The 25,594-nt window shown below is 41.9% G+C and overlaps 1 protein-coding gene across 1 annotated transcript in view; it reads right to left on the bottom strand.

Annotated features, from left to right (window-relative positions):
- Nucleotides 1-24,977, bottom strand: part of LOC149440824 (uncharacterized) — a 115,084-nt gene extending 90,107 nt beyond the window's left edge. Inside the window, exon 1 of the mRNA XM_089658045.1 lies at nt 24,735-24,977. The gene's annotated coding sequence lies outside the window, so the exon portion shown is untranslated. The remainder of the gene's footprint in view (nt 1-24,734) is intronic.
- Between the last annotated feature and the right edge of the window lie 617 nt (nt 24,978-25,594).

The following is a 25,594-nucleotide window of genomic DNA, read 5'->3' as shown; positions in this document are numbered from 1 at the left end:
CTAGTACATTTAGATAACGCTTGGGTCATGGTTCGCCAATCCTGTTGATCCAAAGTGCCCCCGAGTTCTGACTGCCAATGCTGATGATAGGAACGAACCGGAGGAGTTCTATAAGAAATAATGGAAGAGTAGACCAGAGAGATTAGGCCTGGAGCATGGGGTCTGTGTCTACATTGACATTCAAAGGGGGACAACCTGTAGGGTCCCGAGTGCGTCCGTATTAGTGTATTAATAAAGTGGCGGAGTTGAAGATAGCCAAAATGTTCCCGCAATGGGATATCATGAGAGGAGCGCAGAGTTTCAAAGGTGAGTATTCTAGTGGGAGATAGCATCGAATGTACATCATGGAAGCCATTTGCTTGCCACCAGGCAAACTGTCCAGGATTATCACGACCTGGGGGGAATAATGGGTTATGTAGCAAACGTAGTAACGGTAGGTGGGCAGAGATAAGGCCAGTGGAATATTTAATAGAATCCCAAAGACGAAGCATTAGCGTCAGCGTTGGACTAAGGGATGAAGGTCGATGAGTAATAGGAAGCCACGATCGATGAGTGGTATCGGGTGGGAGTCCATCAAGTCTACAGTAGCCCACAAGGGGAAATGGTGAGATGCATGGAGATGGGCTAAGGGGGCAATATTGGCCACCAGATAGTAAGACCGAAGATTTGGGACAGATAACCCACCCTTGGTCTTACGAGCAAATAAAATATGTTTACTAATTCTGGGTCGAGAAGAACTCCAAATGAAAGACAGAAGTTTTCGCTGATGAATACGCAATATATGCGTAGGAACAGAGACAGGTAAAACTCGAAACACATACAATAATTTGGGAAGATAGGTCATACGAATCGCATTGATTCTACCAAACCACGACAGCGGGTAGTGAGACCAGGAGGACAGCAGCTCGGTCAGTTCATTAAAGACGGTGGGGAAATTGGCCCAATAAAGTCCTTCGTAAGTCGGGGTGAGCTTAATTCCTAAATACGGCAGAGCCAAGAGCCATTGAAAAGGGAATGAATGTTTCAAAGTAGCCAAAAGTGATGGCGAGAGAGTAATTGACATAGCCTTAGATTTGGCAGGGTTGACATGGAGACCTGAGAGAACTGCAAAGGAATCCAAAACTGCAAGTAAATTTGGCATAGTAACCCCCGGGTTTGTGACTGACAACAATATATCATCAGCGAACAAAGATAACTTGTGCTGGGAGCCAGCTACATCTATTCCCTTAATATCAGGATGCATACGAATGGCTTCTGCCAAAGGTTCCAAGGCTAAGATAAATAGTATGGGAGAAAGTGGGCACCCTTGTCTAGTTCCCCTGCCAATCGGGAACGTTGAGGACTCAAAACCATAATATTTGAGTTTTGCTTGAGGGGATGTACTGTATATAGCGAAGAGATCCAATGTAAGAACGAGGGCCAAAGCCAAAATGGTTAAGGACCGACATAAGATAAGGCCAGGACAAAGTGTCAAAGCCCTTGCTGATATCTAGAGATAGGAGCATCATATCAATTTTGCGAGTATGAGCCAAATGTTGTAACTGTAAGATGCGTCTGATGGTATCTCCGGCTTGTCTGTGGGGGACAAAACCCACCTGGTCTTTTTTTATCAGACAAGAAAGGAAAGAATTCAAATGAGTGGCTCAGATCTTAGTGAGGATTTTCATATCAATCTTAATAAGTGAAATAATATAATTTGCCCAAGAGGAATGATCTCGATCCGGTTTGGGGATCATAACCATATTAGCAGTCAAAGAGTCAGGGGAAAAGTTTGAACCTCCCTTCACCGCATTGAACATAGCGACAAAGTGAGGGGCAAGCACATCAGCCAATTTCTTGTAGTATAAAGCCGTGTATCCATCTGGACCTGGGCGTTAGCCTGTCTTCACATCTGTGATGCATTGCAGAACTTCTGATAATTGGATATCAAGTTCCATCAGGTCTTAATGAGCCTGAGTCAAAGTAGGCAAGGACAAATGGAATAAAAAGTCAGAAATAGACTGAGGGTCAGCCCGTGTAGGATCCGTATAAAGTCTGGCAAGTCGATGCCGGAATTCCTCCAATACCGCTACAGGATTACTTGTGAGAGCATTCTGACGAGTGCGTAGGGAAATCGGTTTGGGGTGATGTGCAAAAGAGCATAATCTACGTGCCAACATGGAATCTGGTTTATTTGCTTTACTATACCACTTCTGGCGCGTCCAACGCAAAGAACGCTGAGCCTCCTCCGTCAAACAAAGTTCCAGTTCCAGGCGGGCCTGATCTAGCAATCTACGGTTCCATGGGGTAGGTACCTGCTTAAATTGAGCTGACGCGGAAGCTAGCTTTGATTCCAGCTGGCGCTGTTTATGTTGTCTATCCCTCTTCTGCCTCGAGGCTATCTGAATAATATGGCCCCTAAGAACAGCTTTGTAAGCTTCCCATAACGTTACCGAAGAAGAGACAGAACCCGAGTTTAGCTGGAAATATTCTTGGAATTTGCGCTGTATTTTCACCTGAATCTCCTTTAGCAAAAGTAGGGAGTCATTCATAATACAAGAGGAGCAGGCTGGCTTACAGAGGAGAGATCGACAAACCACCAAAATGGGGTCATGATCAGACCATGGGACCGTGTGGATAGAGACGGAGCGAACCAAAGGGAGATATTTGCGTAGTACAAAAGCATGGTCAATTCTGGAATGAGAATGGTGAGGGTGAGAGTAGTAAGTATAGTCTTTCCCCCGGGGATGGAGTTCACGCCATAGATCTACCAGGTTGTGGGTACTTAACGTACGTGTAAAGGATTTAGCTGACACTGAAGAATTAGAATTCTCTGCCGGGTATTTATCTAGTGAGGGATTTAATACTAAGTTGGAATCTCCTGCCATCAAAAGGGTACCCCGTTGGTGGATAGCCAGGAGGGAGCAGATATGTGATAGAAAGGGTCCAGGGTTGACATTGGGAGCATAGTAGGACATTAATGTGACATCTATACCCTGAATCGTGCCCTGTAATAAAAGATATCTGCCACTGAGATCAGCAATACGCTTCACACAGACAAACTGAGTTTTGCTGTGAAAAGCAACTAGAACTCCCCTTTGTTTAGTAGGGCCAGTAGCCTGAAATACCTGAGGGTAGCGTGCATCAAAATATTTGGGGGCGGAGGTAGTTGAGAAATGAGTTTCCTGCAGACAAGCAATGTCGGCATGGTGAGCCCGGAGAAACTTAAATATCTTTACCCGTTTTTGCGGAGAGTTCATTCCCTGAACATTCAGAGATAACCAGTTCAACGACATAGTGATCGGAAGGAAAAAAGATCAGATCTGCCACGATCTCCGAGAGCCCTGAAAAAAAACCCAAACACATGACAAGGGACAAAGAAGGTGGAAAACAAGGAAGAAGACAAGAAACCATCTGGTATACAAGCAATACACGTGAATATACATGTGAAACAGTAAGATTAGTACAAACATCATAATAATCAACTGTGGGTGAAATACCCACAAAGAGGCTGGGTAGCGGGCAGGACACCAGTCCAGACCACTAGCCAGCTCGGAGGGGGACACAATAGTCCACCGGAACAACTCGACATTAGTAAAAACAAGGAAATACTAAGCAAACAGCTTAGGCTAATACACCCACAAATAAGTGGTCTACGAGACTTGTAAGGCAATAAGAATCTCAGTCAGCCAGCGCCTCAAAAAAGAGGAAACTACAAAATTACCAGAGGAGTGAGGCCGCTCACGGGACCGCCCCGTGAACAGAATCACACCCGCGGCCTGAGATCCACCGCCAGTCCTGCCTATCAACAATAACGTAAATAGAAGCATTTATACAGAACTAACATGGTTGATTAGGTGTTAACTGCAGCAAAAAAAGTGCCCTCCGGCGTAGCTGCATAGAAACACCTGAGGGCAGTGTCGCCCGCATCTCAAAAAGTGAAGGAAAAAACAAGTGTGAGTACCCAATCGGACACAGAATGTCAACTCGCAGAAACTTCCTGGACACACTGGGCCTGTAAAGATCGAAGAGCCTGAGAGCTACTCTGGCTTGGAGGAGATGATTTACGTGAAGACTGGGAGCCCCGCGGGCCCATGGAAACTGTAGCCTCCTCCATCGGGGAACGTGGCAATTCCAGTTTCAGTTCCTGGCGGCGAAGATCCGCAGGTGAAGAAGCTTGGAACTGACGACCTTGAAAGGAGAACAAGAGCTTAAAAGGGAACCCCCATCTGTATTTGATATCAGCTGATTGTAGAATCTGAAGGTAGCGTCTCAGGGAATGACGTTTGGCAATCATGACTGGAGACAAATCTGCAAACAGCTGAATGGAGTTACCCTGAAAATCCAGAGCCGGACGATTCCAAGCCGCCTGTAGTAGATGCTCTTTGGTGCGGTAAAAGTGGAATTTAATGATAATGCCCCTGGGAGGGTCTTCCGTGAGTTTAGGAGCTAAAGCTCTATGGATGCGGTCGAATTCCAGTCGCTCCAAGGGGATCCCAGGCACCAGTTCCTGGAATAGAGTGGTAGCAGTACCCTGTAGATCAGTGATTACCTCAGGAACCCCCGCGAATGCGGAGGTTGTCTCTGCAGGCCCTATTCTCAGCATCTTCCAATTTATCTTTTAAAATGTTCAGCTCAGCTTGCAGATCATCCACCTCCTGTTCATGGCCCTCCAAGACTGTCGTCGCCAGATCCATACGTTGTTCTAATTGATGGGCACGATGGCCCAATTCTTTTAAACCTCTTACCAGATTAGAAGATAATTTACGAGAGGTAACTGTGATCTCCTCTCGCACTATGGCGCGGAATTTGTGTAGTAAGGCTTCAGGATTTTGTTCAAAAGGGCTGGTCAGTCCCGAGGGGAATTGCTGCTGACTATCGCCATCCGACTGTGGATCCCCTGGAAGCTGCGTGATGTCATCAGGCTCTGGGTGGCTGGGCGTTATCTTGGCAGTATGGCTGTGCAGAGGAGATTTCTGCTGGGCCCGGTGTTTGGGTTTGGGGTACGATGCATTTTTAGGTGAAACCCAGGTGTTTCACAAGCACCCCCAACCAGTTGGGATTATATGCAGGGGTATAGAAGCCCTATTGTCGAGGTAGATGTTCCAGTGGCGCGGCGCAGGGAAATCAAATGGCCATCTTCCCTGGCTACATGTGCGTGTCCCCCAGCGGGGTTGCGTTTACATAAAGATTACACTATTGCTGCGGAACACCTCATGCGCCCCGCCATAGCCATTAAATTGTAGAAAACAATTATCACAATGGAGGGGGAGGGGTAGATATAGGCTGGAATTGTAACTGTAACGAAACCTTCCTTATGGTGATGATGTCCCAGGCAGAGCGAGCACAGGCCCCAGAATCTCAGCCTCAGGAGGGGTGTGTGGGTCTGCGGCAGCCGGGCCACACAGATGGCAACAATGAAAGCCCACCAGAGGAGGGACAGGAGCCTCCAGTGCACCCCCTAAGGAAAGAGGGCAAGTGGGATGGATCTCCAGGCCCAACAGGGGCCTCCAGGCCCTGCAGAGTGTACAGGCCAGGTGTGATCTCCGGGGCCAATGGGGAGGCCAGGGGGCCACTCACAGACCGCCCCAGGAGCAGTCCCGACAGCAGGGGGCCAGGGGGTGGAGCTGTGGCATCACGTCCCAGCCGCGGCAATAGGAAAGACCGTGGCTTCTCCAGCTGCTGTAGGCCGCAAACACCCGGAGCTCCGCGGAAAGGACAGAAGCTCCCAGCGCCCCTCCTCGGGTGTCAGGCAGGGGCCGCAGGACCTCCGGTGGCTGCTTTGAGCCCTCCACCGCCCGGATGGCAGCGGATTATATCGTGGGGTGCCAGAGCTCGTAATCAAGCAGCCGCTCCGGTCGCCATCTTGGACACTCCCCCGTTTTGGGCTTAATTCTAAGCATGCACATTAGGAATACATTAGCAATATCTTACTAATTGACCACTTGTATAAGAAAAAATAACATTCGTTCTTCATCTTCCAAAAACGTATCTCAATAAATTAAATCTTCAAAAGACTTTAATGCCTCTTAAAATACTTTTTGGTGTTTGCTTTACAAAATATGGTAATTTTGTGGGTGTTTCCATGGTCCTGGTGCTCCAGGGCCTCCAAAATGTGATAGGTAGTTAGGAAAGTAGATGTGTAGAGGTGTAATTTAAGCGCCTTGCAAACTTGAAGGTGCTGTTTGGATTTTGGGCACCTGTATGCAGCTAGGCTCCTAAAAGTCTTATACATGTGTATCCCCATACTCTGGATGAGTAGTAGAATGTGTTGTGGGGTGTAATTCTCAGTATGTTGTATTCCCATGCTTAGGAGGAAGGGCAAGTGTGTTTTTAAATGTAATTCTAAGTATGCCCATGCTGTATGTGAGAAACATAATGTTAATTGATGGTTTGTGTAAAAAAATACAATTTAATTTTTTACTAATTTTTCCTAAAATGTGTGGCAAAAAATGTAATCTTTAAAAGACTTGACATGCCTTTAATTAAATACACTGTTATATTGTGGGTAATTCTCCAGTTATGGCACTTCATAGCCTCAGGAAATTTGATAAGTAGTCAGGAAATCACATACATTATCTATGGACCTTAAAAGCCTGAAAGGTGCTTCTTGGAAATTGAGCCCTTCTATACATTTAGACAGCGAAAAAGTATCACATATGTAGTATCTACATACTTGTAAGGAGTTGAGAAATGTGTTTTGGGGGGTGTAATTGTAAATATGTTCATGCTGTGTGTGAGAAATACCTTGTTATAATGTAAAATCACATTTTGTTTACTTTCTTTATTTTCCAAAAAACTGTGACAAAACACGACAACTTTAAAAAAACTGACCATACCTCTTACTAAATACCTTGTACAGTTTACTTTCCAAAAATGGGTAATTTTGGGGTTGTTTGTACTGTCCTGGCATTTTAGGATCTCAAGAAATGAGAAAGACAGTCAGTACCTCAGGGTTGATAAATTACACACACACACACACTTGTTGATTTTTTTTTTTTTACCAAAGAAATGTAGCAGGATACATTTTAATTATTTGATTATTTAATTATTTACAAACTTGTTTTACTTTCAAAATGTTTTTTTCCTTCATATAATAATAAAAAAATGCAACCAACAGAAAGTTCCATCAGTCTAAAAAATGTAAATATAATTTATTTAGGTACAGTGTTGCTTGACTGAATTATTTAAGATTCAAAGTATGACAGTGCTGAAAACTGGTCTGGACAGGAAGGAAATTTATCATGCTGGTCTTCAAGTGGTTAAACCCTGCAGGGGGACTATAATATATATATTATATATGTATATATATATATATATGTTTTTTTTTTTTTTTTCCCTGATACTCATTTACCTGTAAGCACTGAAATAACTGTAGCATTGTTGATATCTGTGTCAGGTGTAAGGCTCCATTCACACTTTAAAATGAGGCCATTTATGTTTACCTGCAGAAGACTAAGTGGGGTTCACTGTCACTTGTGGACAGCAAGCCCTGTTAAAAGCAATGGGAGCTTGACAGCACCTGCAGCTATTTGCATACAATTGCTTATTTGCTCAAGTGCTGTCAGGCTTCCTTTGCTTTCAATGGGGCTTCCCGCTTGCAACTAATCATAGAGCACTCTTCTGAGTCTCTCACAGGTAATTGCAAAAAGCCACAGTCGTAAGTGATCATTTTTCAATAGACTGGTGTTTTAAGCCCAATTGAACTTTCAGTTTAAATTAGATAATTAAAATTTGGGTACACCAAAACAAAATGTTTGCAAAATTCAGTATTTTTTCTGCCAACATACTGCATAGGGTACCCTTGCTTTCTGTTGGAAAGCAGTGATCTCTTTGCAGATGTTTGGCATACCACCTTCTAAGTAAGAGCCTAGTGGCCTCTTCTGTCATAAATTCCTCCCCCTGCCTGTTAGCAGTAATGTGATCTGAGCTGCACATGCGCAGCTGAGCTCACATTTACGGCACCCTCACTGTGCCATGCGGTGTGACTTCTGTGCACATGTGTGGGAGTGATGTCACCACAGCCCGGCCATGCAAGCAGTTCAAGAGACAGAACCTGGAAGACAGGCAGCCAAAGATGGAAGTGTTGGGAACCAGAGGGAGTGATAACAGCACTGTGCTGGAGGGCTGCATTTGACAGGTAAGCCTGTAATAATGTGTTCATATGCAGTGCATACTAGAACAGCACACTGCATTCACAAAGTGGTAAATCTACCACTTTAAGAAATGCGTTAAAATACCAATTGGTTTTTCAAAAATTTGTTTTGGCATTCACTTAAAAGACGCTTCTAGAATACTGCATGTGGTATTTTCCGAAATATGCATTATTTATCTCCTGAAACCATTTGGTATTTTATCTCATGCGATATCCAGTGGGATGGATACAATGTAGAAGAATTAGAACCCCTGACAGTTTTTGTTGCTAAAAAAGAGGTAAAATGGTTTAAACCATAAAATATGCCAACTCACTAAGTTAGTGTGGTCCCTGAAGGATATGTATTAATACAAAGGAAAAAAGGGGACTAAAATACTAGTCAAAGGGAAGCTGTTTTCACAGGATACACGTGGTGTAGCAAAAAGAAGTAAAGTAAAATAAGTAAATACAAAATAACTTTATAATTGTCAAATATTGAATGAAAATGATATAAAAAAAAGTCACACATACTGTATATATAAATACCCTTTTTCTATGGTCTTTTTATTGGTGGAAGAAGGGTATTTATATATGTGTGTGATTTTTAATACTATTTTCATTCAATATTTTACATTTATAACGATACTTTATTGCATGTCAGGTTTTTTTTTTACTTGTCCCCATTGAAAGATGTCCCCTCTTTTACTTTTCTGGGGACAACCCTACATTTTGGATTTTCTTTTCATTTCAGTTTCAATGATACTTGTAAAGGGGACAAATGGAGAAGGTGAATCTCCCTAACAGGGACACAGACAGCTATAAAAAGCCGCACCAGTGTTGTAATCCACCTCCAATCTATCCAAAAGTTTAAAAAAATCCTTTAGTTATTCTTTAAGTAAATCAACCCCAATGATTTCTATATTTATGCATTACTGTTGAGAAAACAGATCCAAAAAGGCAGACACTACATAAAATTGCCTATTATATTTTTACATTTCTTAATTGCTGCATGCCCGGACCACTATTTAATACACATGCAATATTTTGGCAAAATGTGTACGGACACCTAAATACTGCATACGTTCTACTTCTGTGAATGGAGACCAGCATGGCATAACGCTGCAGAAGGGCCATTTTTTCAATTTTTGTTGGAGGAGTTTTCTACAATGTTCAGTAGCAGGCATGTTGAACCTCTGCAATTAGACCACTGCTTTTGTACTGAGAGCAAGGGTCTGACTCTGCAGCTGCTGGTAGAGGACAGACTTTCTACTCAAACCGTGGCTGCATTAGAAATAAAAAGAACGATAAGACACTGAACACCATTTGTTTTCCTACACCTGGAATATATTTAGCTGATTTAAATGAAGGTGAAATGGCCTGAAATTATAGATGGGGAAAAAGGAAGGTTGGAATAAAAAAGGAGGAGGGGTGGTGGCGCATTAATAAGATGGTCAGGGGTAGAATCTCTGTGTCTCTTGTGAGTTTCAGTTGAGGCTACAGTACACACACTGTAGGTATACCTCTTCTTGCCTCTCATATTTAGCATTACCTTAATATTCCTAAACATGTTTTTAATTTGTGCAGATGGTATTTTTTGTCATCTATAGGGTCTTACTATTATTAATCTGGCAATTAGTATAAGATGTATCTGTTTTTGTTGCTGTTCAATTGCACAACTTGATTATACAGCAAGGCTATCCATAGAATTTTTTGAATTTCTATAATTTTTTTTTTTTTTTGCAAATTACAAAATTTAGCCCAACGTTCCCTAAAACTTTGGTATTTCCCACATTTAATAAATATTAATATTCTTCCAAATCCCTGTCCATTCTTGTGCCATTCTATGCAGTTCTTATTGTGATCTCTTTTCCAGCACACTGTATGTACAATAGCTTTGGTCCAGTAGGTAAGCATGTATGTTAAAAACTTGTTGGGATAAGAAATGTCAGTGTTTAATCAACTGATATTTATTTCCAGAAAACAGGATTTCAGGATTGGATCTTACCAAAAACTGTCAATTGCTATGTTTTCAGGTAGTTGTGTTTTGATCACCACTAGAACATTGTAGAATTTTCTAGGCCCAGTAGAAATAGGGGGTGAAAGAGCAATGGTATAAAAGTAAATGCAGCACCATCATATCAATGTAATTTTTTTTATTCCCATAAGTCCCATATATACAGTATAAGCTGTAAACCCATATTATTTAATTAATAAACAATTATACTTATCTGCTTTGTGCAAAGCCCTGATCCTCTTCTTCTCCTGTCCCCTGTTGGTGCTTCTGGCTCCTCCCCCCTACTGAGTGCCCCCACAGCAAGCCATTTGCTATGGGGGCACTTGTGTTGGCTTGCTCCCGAGCAATGCTCTGTGTGTCCATTGAGACACAAAGAGTGTCTTGGCCCTGCCTCCCACTCCCTCACTGGCTGTGATTGACAGCAGCAGGAGCCTGCTGTCTCTGAGTCTATGAGGAGGAAGAGAGTGGAGAGAGCTATGGCTCTCAGGGACAGTGCTGAAACGAGATCAGGCTCAGGCAACTATAAGGGCAGTGGGGCTGAGGGGAGCTGCACACAGAAAACTTTTTAATCTTAAAGGATAAGTTTACCTTTCATAACATGTTACATGTTACACCCATATTCAGGGTGTAACATGTTATTAAAGCACCGACCCCTGCTTCCCGCCAATCCCTCGCTTTGACAGCTACAGGGGGGTTCTTCCCCCTCCCCTGCTAGCTGTCAAATTTTAAAAAAAATGTTGTCGTATGGGGCTCCACCCATCTGGCCGCTTCACTCCTCTGTGAATGAGAAACTAAAAGTCCTGATAGCTTAGCGGCTGTCGGCTTGTAGTACCCATACATCACGTACGGGCAAGCAGATATACTGACAGATCTACAGAAGACCTGGATGGCACCACTAGTCTGCTTATCACTGCTGCAATGCTTTATAGGCTTCTGCATTGTGCATTTATTATTTTTTTATCAAATTAACGTATCCTTTAAGGCATAGAATGCATTAAGGTAAAAAAAAAAATTCTACTTTTAGAACCACTTTAAGCAGAGGGCTGAGTCCTAATGACCTACGAGGATCAGGTGGCTTGGGAAACAAATCAATGTATGGCAAAACTCACTAAACAAAAAAGCTAAAAAGTCTGGAGTCTTTACAGGATAACAGAAAAACATCTACTCTCAATTCAAAGCCAATTCAATATGGGGATTAATCACTTTGTTAAAGGTAACATCAGGAGCAAAAACTTTTACCTAAATATATTGCTCAGTAGCTAAAACGTATATAAATACACTTTGCATGCACCAAATGCTTTTGCAAACCCAGTTAATACCTTGCTAACATTCCAATGACATAGTGTCTGTGATGCAAATAGCCTATGCTGAGAGCAGAACTTTGGAAGGGACTCAGCAGGCCCACCCAGTACAGGCTTTCTGCAGAAGACTACAGGAGGAGGTGGATACAAGACCAGTACACAAGGAGAGACAGCAGCAGTAACCAGTCTTTATTACAGGAATCTCCTGCGCAAAGAAAGTTTCATGCTGGATAGGGAGAGATACTCAGTGACTAGGGGCAGGAAAATGTCCCTAGCCTGTCCCTGATGAGTAGGGACAGGCTAGGGATTCGCTATCCTCCAAGAAGCCTCCCCTTTGGGACCAGCCGGCCAAGCCGCACTTCACCCTCTGAAACAGATTCTGTCGATGCATCCCTTCCCGCTGCATCTCTGCACTTGAACTGAACTATGTTTTCCCTAAGCGGAGCTCTCCCACTGGGCTGTTTGTAGTTTGGCATTCTCTTCAATACAAGTTTATTTCAACTGTGTCTTTACTGCTGCCGCACCATGCTGCACCTCCCTACAAATTGTATAGTATAAAGTCCTTTCCAACCTGTTTTAAAAACATAAATACAACATTTCACATTCTTTTTTTAAATCAGTAACAATAATAAAATAACTCCAATGCTAGCTCTCTCAGACAAAGCTGTGCTAAATAAACCTCTCTTAGGGTTTATACATAAATTGAGTTATGAACAGATTGACATATCAAAGATACGATATAAAGTGCTCACCTCTGAATATTAAGTGCTAACAGGTGCCAAGCTCTGGCTCCCACCACACATAATATAGAATCGTTATGCAAAATAAAAAAAGAGATTGCCTGCGTTTGGTGTATAAATTAAAGATTTGTGACAACAGCAACACTGAAATATCTGAATACCAGATATCAAAATATACTGTATGTCTCACTAAATCAGTGTGATGTCACTTTAAGGTTCTATTCATACAAATGTAGACACAACAAAGTTTTACTAATAAAATTATTGAAAAAGTAAGATAATTAAGAGTGAAAACAATCAAAGATCAATAAAAAGTTCATATATGTGAAATAGAGTGTCAAAAGTTCCAGAGTTGACAATATCAAACTGTGACTCAATCTGAATAAGAAGTGATCTCCAAGTGATTGACACCAGTGCTCACACACCCAGATGGAGAGATCTCAGCATACAGAGATCAACTCCTATATACGGACAGGAGGGGGAGAGCACAGCATACACCTCCTCCCTGCTCTCTCCTTTATGGTGTTGTCACTACTCCTGTAGCGAGTTCCCTTTGCTGTAGCACCTGAACTTTGTAAGTTTGAGGGAGGGGAGAATTGTACCGGGGACACAAAAGGGGATGTACCAAACATTTGTGGTGGGGATGAGAGGATTTATGCTAGGAGAGGAGATCGGGGATTATGATTTGTGCTAGGGGGGGGATTTGGGGTGGGGGGAGTATTTGTGCTGGTTGGAGGGATGGGAAGGATTTTGGGGGGATATTTGTACTAGGAGGGGGGATTGGGGGGAGAGGATTCATGCTAGAAGGACGGAGTGGGAGAGGGGGAATTGTGCTAGGAGGGGGGATTGGGGGAGCAAAGATTTGTGCTAGAAGGGGGAATTTGTAATGGAAGGAGAGGGATTTGTTTGCATTTTTGTTTGGGGAAAACTTTGCCTTGTAGAGAAAATTTATTCTTAGGGAGTGAGCATGCAAATTTTTTTGATAATTAAGAAACTATTAGTGTATAATTCAATATATAGTGCTACACTTGTGGGGATTGTAGCCTTCTAAGCAAAGGGGGTGTGGCTGCCAAACAGGACTTTATCTGACATTCACAGGCAAACCTTAGATTTTTACCTAAACTATATTATTGTCAGATTACCATCTAGGGAAGGCTATGTTGCAAGAGTGAATAAATACATAGAATTCATTTAGATGCTGTGAGGTAACTAACAGCAATCAATGAATTACAAATTTGTGGGTCATAGATGAATACATTGCACTTAAGTTGCCTAAAGATTCTGCAGTACTAATTTAATTGTTCAAATATATTCCATTGAGGGAAGGGTACCCCTCTTTAACCCTTTTACTACTACTGACCTATGTCATGTATTGGTGGCATCAGGGGTTTTACACACCCCTTGACTGTCGGCTTACCTTGACTGTCCTCCCCTGATAAGTTAACTGTCGGCTATTAGGTGGAACTGATCCAGTACATTCATTTCTCCCCCATGCAGCCCCCTGCTATGTTTCTGTAACTCTGTTTTTCCACCTAAGGGCCCGGGACTGACGTGATGGGTGTTGCTGTGTAGAGGGGAGGCAGCCATGTGAACGCCAGAAAATCTAATTTTCGTTATGTTTCAAATGCATTTCTTTGTATTGATTTTGTGTATTTGTTATATCGTGTGGATTAAAAACATTTTCCAAATTCTCTAATCTATCCTAAATCGGATCCAAATTCATTGTGAATAGTTGGTTGTTAAGTAGCTGGCAGCCACCACATCTTTAACAACCATGACTCACCTGCAAAAAACAAGTGTCTGTTAAAAAAAAAATAAAAAAACTGCATGCCGCCCAGACCCTTGGATTTAAAGAGGAACCCCATGCCAAAACTTTAAAAAAAAATGGCGTGGGGCCCTCCTCCCAAAATGCATACCAGACCCTTACCCAAGTATGCAGCCTGGTAGGCCAAGAAAATGGGGAGACAAGAGAGCTCATCCCCTCCTGAGCCATTCCAGGCCACATGCCCTCAACATAGGGAGGTGAATTGGAGGAGGGGCCCCCCTCCCCCCAAAGCACCTTACAACTATGATGAATCACACCAGGCCACATGCCCTCAACATGGGGCTTGCTTTGATGTCCAGGGGACACATCACTCACCAAATGACAGGTAAACATTGGGGTGGGGTGGCCTGTGATGACACCGGGTGACCCTGCCCCCATGTTTACTTGTCATTTGGCAAGTGTCAAAAGGCCAAAGGGCCTAGTATGGATTCGGGGGGCCCCTATGCCATATTTTATTTTTTAAAAAAGCACCTATTTTGTTTACATTCTGCTGTCAGTGGGTCATGGTTGTTAAGGACTTGGTGGCTGCTCACTCCTTAACAACCAGCTATTCACAATGAAACAAATGCATTCATTTTCATTATAACTTTTTTCGGATTTGTTGCCATTCCTTTCTATGTCCATATCTAAATCTCAGAAAATGAATTTTTTTAACAAAAAATTAATTGAAATGAAATGAAATGCACAAGGTAGATCAGGGAATATCCGTTCACTGATCTCACCTAGCTAATAGGAGTCCAGAAGCAATAAGCATTTAGTCACATCCATTTTCTGCTATAATTCTGATTTGCACACCAGTAGCTTAAGTGATATGCAAAGGTGACATCAAGGATCTAATAGACCCCTGATGTTTCATTCAAAATATCCTTTCACAGTAAAAATGCTATCATATAGGGTACTGTTGGTTCCCTATGTGATAGCAATAAAGTTAAGTGAAAAAAGGGAGAAATTAAGGGACACCTTAAAACGCAACCCCCCAAACAAATTTTGAGCCCACCTTGCCTCAACATATATGTATGTTCATATTTAAACTCAGAGCTCAGAGGTGCCTATGTATAAATCTCTGATTGTGCTACACGTTATATATTGTTGTCAAAGCAGAGTGAGAGCAATAATTCTAGGATCATTATTCAAATTTTTGGGGGGCATTTCATGGGCACACACAGGGGTAGATTTACTAAAACTGGTTCATGCAGCATCTGGTGCAGCTGTAATCAATCAGCCACTAACTTCAGCTTGTTCAATTAAGCTTTGGCAATAAAACCTGGAAGCTAATTTGTTTCTATGAAGAGTTGCACCAGATTTTGCACTATCCAGTTTTAGTAAATAACCCACACAAAGTCTTGGCATGTTTGGTATCTATTTACTCAGCATAACCTCATCTATTTTTATTATTTTGCATTTTTGTGCACTATAATTAATGTTAGTGTAATTTTCACTGATTTTCTAATTAATAATAGTTTCTGCTTAATAAACTATTGCTCTTATATCATGTGACATAAAAAATTGGAGTTGCCACCATTTTATTCTCCAGGATTTATCCTTTCAGAGAATACAGTTAGGTCCATATATATTTGGACACAGGAACAATTTAATTTTTTTAAGGTATTTACCAAAACATATTCAAGCTATAGTTATATATTGGATATGAGCTGAAAGTGCACACTCTCAGGTTTAATTTGAGGGTATGTACATCTAAATTGGAGGAAGAGTTTTTAGAATTACAGCTCTTAAGAGTAGCCATCCCACCTTTTTCAAGGGACCAAAAGTAACTGGACAATTGAATCAAAAGCTGCTTCATGGCCAGGTGTGGACTACTCCTTTATTATTTCTTCATCAATTAAGCAGTCAAAAGGTCTGGAGTTGATACTAGGTGTGGTATTTGCATTTTGAATCTATTGCTGTAAACCTACATCATGCGTTCAAAGGAGTTGTCCAAGCAAGTGAAACAGACCATTGTAAGGCTTTAAAAACAAAACAAATCCATCAGAGAGATAGCAACAACATTATGAGTTGCCAAAATCAACAGTTTGGTACATTCTGAGGAAAGAAGAACACACTGGTGAGCTCAGCAACATAAAAAGGCATGGACGTCCATGGCGGACAACAGTGGTGGATGCTCTCTATGGTAAAGAAAAACCCATTCACAACATCCAGACAAGTGAAGGACACTCTCCAGGAGGTGGGCATATCATTGTCAAAGTCTACAATCAAGAGAGGACATCACAAGAGCAAACACAGAGGGTTCACCACAAGGTGCAAACCATTCATAAGCCTGAAGAATAGAAAAGCCAAATTAGACTTTGCCAAAAAAAAAATCTAAAAAAGCCAGACCAGTTCTGGAAAAGCATTCTTTGGACAGGAGAAACTAAGATTAAACTGTACCAGAATAATGGGAAGAAAAACATGTGGAGAAGGCTTGGAACAGCTCATAATCCAAATCACACAACGTCGTCTGTAAAACATGGTGGAGGCAGTGTGATTACATGGGTATGCATGGCTTCCAGTGACACTGAGTCATTTGTGTTTATTGATGATGTAACAAGACAGAGGCAGCCGGATGACTTCTGCAGTGATTAGAGATATACTGTCAGCCCAGAAACATCCAAATAGAGCAAAGTTGATTGGATGGAGCTTCACAGTACACATGGACACATGTACACAATGATCCAAAACACACTGCAAAAGCAACCCAGGAGCTTTTGAAGGAAAAGAAGTGGAATTTTCTGCAATGGCCGAGTCAGTCACCTGATCTCAACCCAATTGATAATGCATTTCACTTGCTGAAGGCAAAACTAAAGGCAGAAAGACCCACAAACAAAGAACAACTGAAGACAGCTGCAGTTAGAGCCTGGCAAAGCATCAGAAGGGAGGAAACCCAGTATTTGGTAATGTTCATGGGTTCCAGACTTCAGGCAGTCATTGCCAGTAAAAGATACTCAACAAAATATTAAAAATTAACATTTTATTTATGATTATATTCATTTGTCCAATTACACTTGATCCCCTGTAAAAATAAGTATATTCTGCTACATGTCTTTGGTACAGAGTTATAGCGTCTACAAACATTGATGTATATACTGGAATTTTTATTTATTTTTATAATAGTAATGGCGGTGATCAGCGACTTACATCCCGGTCACATCGGGTGCGACTTGGCATGCAATTTGCATGCCCTACAACTTGCAAATCGTATGCCAAGTCGCACCCTATTGTTCGCTATTAGAGCGGTCATATCAGTGCGGTTCAGACTTGGTCGGAGTCACACCTATTTCTAAAGTAGTGCAGTACTTTTGTTGCGATTTGCATAGACATCTGTGTCAGATGTCTTGAAAATCGCAACTGAAATCATCAGGTCACCTGATTTCACTGAAATCATGGGACTTCAGTGTAAGTCGCACTATTTCAAAATTGGTTTTGGTGTGACTCGGGGGCTTATAGTGGGAACATGCGGCAGGCAATCTGACACTATGTGGAAACTGAATAACTGACACTGATATCTCCAGTAACACTAATACAGTGATCAGTGATAATACTATATACTGTCATTGTACTAATGATACTGGCTGGAAGGGGGTTAACGCCTAGGGGCAATCAAAGGGTTAACTGCAGAAGGCGGTCCGCAACTGGTTAACAAACAAATCTGAAACTAAATAAATGTTTCCATCATGCACATCTTTAATACTGGATTTTTATGGTATATAACTTTTTGGGTACCCAGTGACTCCAAATTCTAATGTATGGGTGTTGTGTTCCCATTGTTTTGTTTTATTGGGGTTTCATTATAGAGATTTTTAGATTTTCATACTTACTTAGTTCTTGCTAATAAAAAGCACTGACACTATACTAGTGACACTGGGCAGGAAGGGGTTAACATCTGGGGCAATCAAAGGGTTAACTGTGTGCTATGTGCTGTTTTACATTATGTACTGTATGTGGTTTAATAGGGAAACGTGCCAGTGTATATTTCTCTGCTGTGCAGAGAAATACACATCAGCATGTTCTTTCTATCAGAAGAGAGACCTGTGTTGTTTACACAAAAGTCTCTTCCATGTCAGTGTTTCTCGGCGATCGCCAGGTACCGGCAGGGAATTTCTGGCTGGGACCCGGTGATTGACATCCGTAACCGCCAATGGCGAGCGTCCCCTACCCGGAAATGGAAATCATGTATATATGCGTGATTTTACGCAGCCCTGCTGCCCTGTAGCAGTAGTTATACTATAGGGCAACAGGCAAGCAGTTACAAATTTACTATGTAAAGATCCTTACACATTTACTTGAATTCTGTGACATGTATTCTCTATGCCCAGTGGGTAGGTACTGTTGTGTCACGCATTTCACAGAGCCTGCCTTCTGAACTACAGAGATACTGAAAGGAGGAGTTTCAGGAGGCGAAGTCAGTACAGGAATCATTGCATGCAGGCAGCAAGGTACCATGGGATATGTAGTCCTTAGAAATCAAAAGTAAACAGCAAAACGATGAAGGAAAAGCATGAAGGTGACTCAGGAAGTTGTTGAAAAAGTTGGCCAGCAGACAGGAAGCACTCACAACAAGAAAGGGGAATTTTCAAGTAAGCTTATATTGGATTGTTATTGTTTGTACTTTATTGATATTACAATCCTGATGTTATAAAACGAACGCGTATGCTGTAGTCAAAGAATTCCTGTGTATCATAAACAGTTGACGTGTTTGTTTTTACCTTATGTTCCTAGGATTGTACATGCCCACTATCATCCCACCCCAAATTGCACAATAAAAACAACAAACAAAAACAATACAACACTGGACATAGACATCTTAGTATTCTTGATTTCCTATACCCTTTTTCAGCCACTTCCTGCCTACATGCTCTAACTGCAACATTGCATATTCTGATAAAAAAGAAAAAAAAATAATTAAAGAATTAATATTATTATTTTTTTACATACATCACCAGTCAATGTCTCTAATCACTGCCACTCCTGTTATATGAAGACGCTGTACTGCACTGGTGACAGTATGTAAAAAGAAAAATTGTGGGAAAAAATATATATATTTTTTTTAATATTAACAATTTTTATTGGTTTTCATGTAAATACAAAAAAGGATAAGAAAAGAGAATAAGCATAACAGAGAAGTACATCGATAGCAAAACTGCATAGAATCAGGACCAGCAGAATCAAAAAAATAACAGTGTAACGGTTATCAGGACCTTACAAAAAATATTTTTTTAATTTCTTCATTTTCTAAAAAATTATGACAAAAAATTATCACTTCAAAAAACTTGCCATGCCTCTAACTCACAGGTCTCAAACTGGCAAACTAATCTGAAAATATGAGATAGGCTGTCAGTACATCAGGATTCAAATAATCCTAGTGTGATACCCTGTGCTACCCACTAAACATAAAAAAAACTCCCTTAGTGCATATAGATTCTACAAAACAAAAAACGGGTGGCAGCAACCAATTGACAGTGTTCCTACAATCACTAAGTGTACCAAATAATAATTTTTTTGTTTTCGCCTTCCTGGAAAAACAATGTGTAACTGCTCAAATGGGCTTTAATATATTCACAGACCAATAAAATTAGGCATACTATAAAACAATAAAATCGCAGATAAATATATATTCAAATCAACTTAAAATATTATAAATTAATAAGTGCATAGTCCCAGTTCATAAATCATGATTTTCCTAAAACAATCAGTTTCTTCTGACTCGTTCCACCATCAGTGTTTATACCTTTATACACAGTGACTACCACCACCATTCATAAATGTGTCACCATCAGATGTGACCTGCAAAAAATCAAGTCAAATATGCCTTCCCCAGCCTGGGGTAGCTCTCCAAATTTGTCAGATATGCTTAGCTATCCTCCAGACTTCTTATGGTTGCTTCCAATTTAATGGGTATGTTGCCCTTTAAAACTCCGATCACTGCTCTGCAACCAAGCTCATTGCAACAGAGGATGTCCTCATAGAGTAGTAAGTAAAACCAGTACTTATTTATTAAAAGTATTGTACTTACAATTAAAAAGAAACAACAGGAATAAACTGACAGACAGCTGGGCCGTGGCTCCCGCGTCACTTCCAGTCTCGGGACTCGGCACCTGGCTCTGCCCAACATGTGTCGTCATGGTCATGTGACTCCCTTCGGGGAGCAATTACACGTGTTTTTTCAGGGAAGGTGTAACCAAAATAATAATTTTTTAGTACATCAATTTTCAAATGTACTGTACATACCATAGTTTGTAGACTCTGTAGCTTTCCTACAGGCTAAACAATATACAATGATTTGGGTCATTTTTTACCAAAGAAATACCGTATATACTCGAGTATAAGCCGACCCGAATATAAGCCGAGGTACCTAATTTTACCACAAAAAACTGGGAAAAACTATTGACTCGAGTATAAGCCGAGGGTATCAGTGGGAGGAATAGTGCCCCATCATTGGTGTCAGTGGGAGGAATAGTGCCCCATCATTGGTGTCAGTGGGAGGAATAGTGCCCCATCATTGGTGTCAGTGGGAGGAATAGTGCCCCATCATTGGTGTCAGTGGGAGGAATAGTGCCCCATCATTGGTGTCAGTGGGAGGAATAGTGCCCCATCATTGGTATCACTGGGAGGAATAGTGCCCCATCGTTGGTGTCAGTGGGAGGAATAATGCCCCATCATTAGTATCACTGGGAGGAATAGTGCCCCATCATTGGTGTCAGTGGGAGGAATAGTGTCCTATCGTTGGTGTCAGTGGGAGGAATAATGCCCCATCATTAGTATCAGTGACACCAATGATGCGGCACTATTCCTCCCACTGACACCAATGACACTTGCTGACCCCTGTTGCAGTATGGTGCTGCTGCAGCCAGCATATGTGGTTGCAGCAGCACCTCTGCACTGCACACTTACCGGCTTTTCCCTCACTCGATTTTCACGGGTCCGCTCGGCTCCACCTCCTCTCCCGTGATTGGCCGCCTGTGTACCTTTCCTGAGCTACAGTTCTGGCGGCCAATCACCGGTGAGGAGGCGGAGCCGAGCGGCAGGAGTGAGGGAGTGGCAGGAGTGACGGAAGGAGCAGCGCTTCCTGGATGGATCATCGTGGGAGCCAGGTAAGAGACAGCAGCCCTCTGCCCACCCCTGTACGCGCCCCCCTTGACGGAGCCTCGCGCCCCCCTATTTGAGAAGCACTGTCTACCCTGCTAGACATCTGCAGACGTTGACTCGAGTATAAGCCGAGGGGGCCGTTTTTCAGCACAAAAAATGTGCTGAAAAACTCGGCTTATACTCGAGTATATACGGTATAGCAGAGTACATTTTTGCCTAAATTTATAAAGAAATATAATTTATTTGCAACATTTAAAAAACAAAACAGAAACAAAGAAAAACAGATTCTTTTTTTCAAAAAATGTGGTCATTTTTTGTTTATTTAGCAAGGAATAAAAATCCCATTGGTGATCATATACCACCAAAAGAAAGCTCTATTTGTGTGAATAAAATGATAAAATGTGGGTACAGTGTTGCATGATTTATTTTCATTCAAAGTGTGGAAGCACTGAAAGTTGAAAGTTTTCCTGGGCAGGAAGAGGGTAAAAGTGTCTGGTATTGAAATTGTTAAGAGGGCAAATTTTACATGGCTGAGGGCTGCTGTCCAAGACTTAGACTGGGAGGAAAAGTTATCGTTAAGGGACAGAGAACAGAAATTAGAGTGTTTCAAACTACCTATACAAACATACTAAAAGGTATATTCCCATGGGTAATAAGTTTAAAAGGCTAAAAATAAATCCTGATGGCTCACATCCAAAGTTAAAAAGAATATAGCTATAAAGTATAAAAATTGGAAAAGAAAGGAACTTGATCATCTTTTAAAAGTTACAAATTACATTACAAAATATCTAAAAAAGAAAATCAAGGCCTGCAAAATTTCAAAAGGAACAACAGTTTGCTAAAGAGAATGGGACAAACACCAACAATTCTCCAAATATATTAATAGTAAAAGGGTCAGATCTGCACATGTAAACCCATTAGAGAATAATTTAGAGTTGGTGAATGGGAATAAAGAGAAGGCTAATGTATTAAATGCCTTCTCCAGTTCTGTGTGTACAAAAAATGGGAGGCTTAAGTCCATAATGTGGATAGTATTGACAAAGCCCCAGAAGAACACCAGTGGCTTAAAACGGATAGTCTAGAAACATTTAGACAAAATAAAGATGAATAAAGCACCTGGACCAGGTGGCTTGCATCCACGAGTCCTTCAAGGATACAAGTTCTGTTATTTCAAAGCCATTGTTCCCAGTTTTTAGAGACTCTTTAATGACTGGTGTAGTACCACTGGACTGATGTAAGACCAATGTGGTGTCTATATTGAAAAAAGTAACAAAGTCTTTGCCAAGTAACTACAGACCAGTTAGTTTAACTTCTATAATTCGAAAAATATTCAAAAGTTTGGTAAAGGGTCATATAGAAGATTGTTGCTAAAACACAATGTTTTAAGAAATAGACAGCAAAGATACCTGAAAGACTATCAAATCTGCTTTCTTCTGAGGACATAAGCGACAACCTAGACAAACAAGTGACTGTGGATATAATATATTTGGACTTTGAAGAAGCATTTTACCCTGTTCCCTACACTATTACACAAATACACTAATGTGTAAGTCAAAGTCTACAGGCATAGAGAATTCAGTTTGTAAATGGATAGAAAACTGGCTAAAAAGCTGTATTCAGAGAGTAGTGATTAATGATTCTGGATGGTCTAAGGTTATTAGGGATGTACCCCAAGGTTCGATGTCCGGAACCTTACTTTTAAACATATTTTAAAACTGTAGGGTCTGTGATTAAAAGTACTGTTTCGGTGTTTTCAGATGACACCAAGCTGTGTCGTGAAATAACATCCTTTCTAACCAATGATATCACAAAGCTTCTAATTCACTCCCTGTTTATCTCTCGCCTCGACTACTGCAACTCCCTCCTCATTGGCTTACCTTTTCATAGACTATCCCCCCTTCAGCCCATCATGAATGTTGCAGCCAGGCTCATCCACCTTACCAACTGTTTAGTGTCTGCTACCCCTCTCTGCCAATCCCTCTACTGGCTTCCACTCACCCAACGAATAAAATTCAAAATACTAACAACAATTTAAAAAGCCATCCACAAATCTGCCTCCAGCTACATCACCAACCTGGTCTCAAAATTTCAATCAAATCGCTCTATTTGATCCTCCCAAGACATTCTGCTGTCTAGTTCCCGTGTCACCTTTTCCCATGCTCCAGGACTTCTCTTGAGCTTCTCCCATCCTCTGGAACTCCCTACCCCAATCTGTCTGACTATCTCCTAATCCGGCCTTTCTCAACCTTTTCAACATACAGAGGACCCTTGATATAACTTTCCGGTCTCATGGAACCCCTACTAAAATGACTTTATCTACAATTTATAATACATTAGTGTAATAGTCAGAGGCAAAAATGCTCCTTACAGTTGTGGTCATTGGGAAGAATTACACCCTTACAGATTGCTAAAAAGCTCAATGTGGGAACTTACCTGAGAGGCAAAAATTGCCCAAGAATCCCCTGGCAACCTCTGTAGGAACCCTAGCATTCCACAAAACCCTGGCTGAGAAACCCTGTCCTAATCTATCTGCCTTTAGATGATCCCTAAAAAACCCTTCTCTTTAAAGAAGCCTATCCTGCTTCTAAATGGTAAACTGCTTTATATTTCCTCCATCAGCTCATCCTCAACAGCTATTACCATTTGTATCATTCAACCCTTCCTCTTATATTGTAAGCTCTAATGAGCAGGGCTGTCAGGGACCATCATGACGCATGGGTCTACACATGCGTAGGTGTCTGTCAAGACATGCAGGCAGCAGGGCACTAGGACCCAGGTGCACCCGTCATCTATGACAGTACGGGGCAGGCACTGGGACCTAGGCTGTGCCTGTCAGGTGCAGGGCGGGCTACTTAAACCAGCCCTGCACAGACACTTGTTGCCGAATGGTCTTTGCGTATCCTGTTGCCTGTGTTGTGAGTACTCTGATCTGGATTATCTGACCTTGTTGCCTTCTCCTGTCCTGACCTCTTGGCTTGCCTGACTCTGCTCCTGGATGCTCCCTTATAGATCTGATCTTCTGGTACTGACCCTGCGTGTGACCCGACTATCCCTTGCCTCTTGTACCGCACCGACCCGCTAGTTACCGGAACGGCCTGTTTGACTCTGATCTTGCTCATCTATCCATCCCTCAGGGATCCCCGGGCTCCCTCACATCAGACTCTTAACCCACAGGAGCCTCTGGCAGACTCCTCTACCCCTGGTAGAGATACCCAGTAGCTCCGACCTGGTCCCGGAGTGCTCCAAGTCCATCCCCACCATCAGGGGCCCTGGTGAACAAGTGTTCCGAGACTTAGACTCCGCACTCTGGGGAGGCTCTATCAGGGGACTGATAGAGGTGCTGTCAGGTGGTCCGTTACAAGAGCCCTCTGTTTCCTCTTGTACCAAATTGTATTGTAACTGTAATGTCTACCTTCATTTTGTAAAGCGCTGTGCAAACTGTTGGTGCTATATACATTATGTATTATTATAATAATAATAATAATAATAAATGTCTCCACCTTACAAGTAGACCTTAATGCACGGTTTTATTAGGCAACTACGTATGTGGAAAATGAGGTTTAATGTTGATAAATGTAAAGTTCAAAAAACATGGCACCGACAGGGAGCGTGTGATGTGAGCTCTGATGCTTCCGCCAAGTTTAATGTGAGAAGAGAGTACCTGGGTCTTGTCCTGTGTTCTCCCCTTGGTCCTGGAGGCCTGATACCGGGGTTGTCTGGAGCAGTGGAGCAGTGCTGGTGCCGGCCATGTGGTAGAGCCGGGAGTGACGGTGGTGCTAGGAGGCGGCTGCGAGGCAGCCATGTGGAACCCTGGGAAAGGTACAGCCAGGAAGGGGAGCATGAGAACAAGAGGAAAGCAAAAGTGCCGGATGGACCCCCTGTAGCCCCCACAGAGAGGACAACGGAGGAGCAGCTGCAGACATTTCTGCAGACAGTCACTGCAGCAAGCAAACAGGTCGGGAGAGCATCTGGGCGGTGGAACACGTGGAACGGTGAGTGCTCAAAGACACTATTACCATGTTAACATAAGGATGCTGTTATAATATGCAGATGACTGAGGAATAAAAGAGCCTAAGGATGTGGGGGGAAGAGAAAACAGGGGGTCACCTAGTGCAAAATAAAGTGCCAATTAAAAAGAATAGGTTGGAAGTTTGGGGGAGCACTGAAAATGAAAGAGAAAGGTGGCGATACTACAGAAATCGCCGTTTGCAAGAGGAAGGATATTATTTATTACAGTGATTCATACCCTATACTGCTTGAGCGTGCAAATAGAGAGAGGAGAAAATATAGTGTAAGCCCCCAATAAGAAAACTAATATGAAGAGTAAATCAGCAAAAGGTGGAGGGGCAAAAACTCCTAAGACAAGTAACAGTACAATAAAAAAATATATGCCCCCCAGGTGGGCATACAATCCCAAAGAAAAAAAGGAATACAGCAGAATGAATCAAATAAGAAAGAAAGAAGATAGAAGTATAATTTTGGAGGAAGAACTGTAGAGAAAAATCCTCCTTTCCTGTTGTT

This window comes from Staurois parvus, unplaced genomic scaffold, assembly GCF_062004578.1.
Source record: "Staurois parvus isolate SC_StPar_1 unplaced genomic scaffold, SC_StPar_1.0 ptg001051l, whole genome shotgun sequence".
In the NCBI taxonomy this organism is placed as follows: Eukaryota; Metazoa; Chordata; class Amphibia; order Anura; family Ranidae; genus Staurois; species Staurois parvus.
Note: the sequence above shows the minus strand (reverse complement) of the source record. Positions and strands in the feature narration are given on the sequence as shown.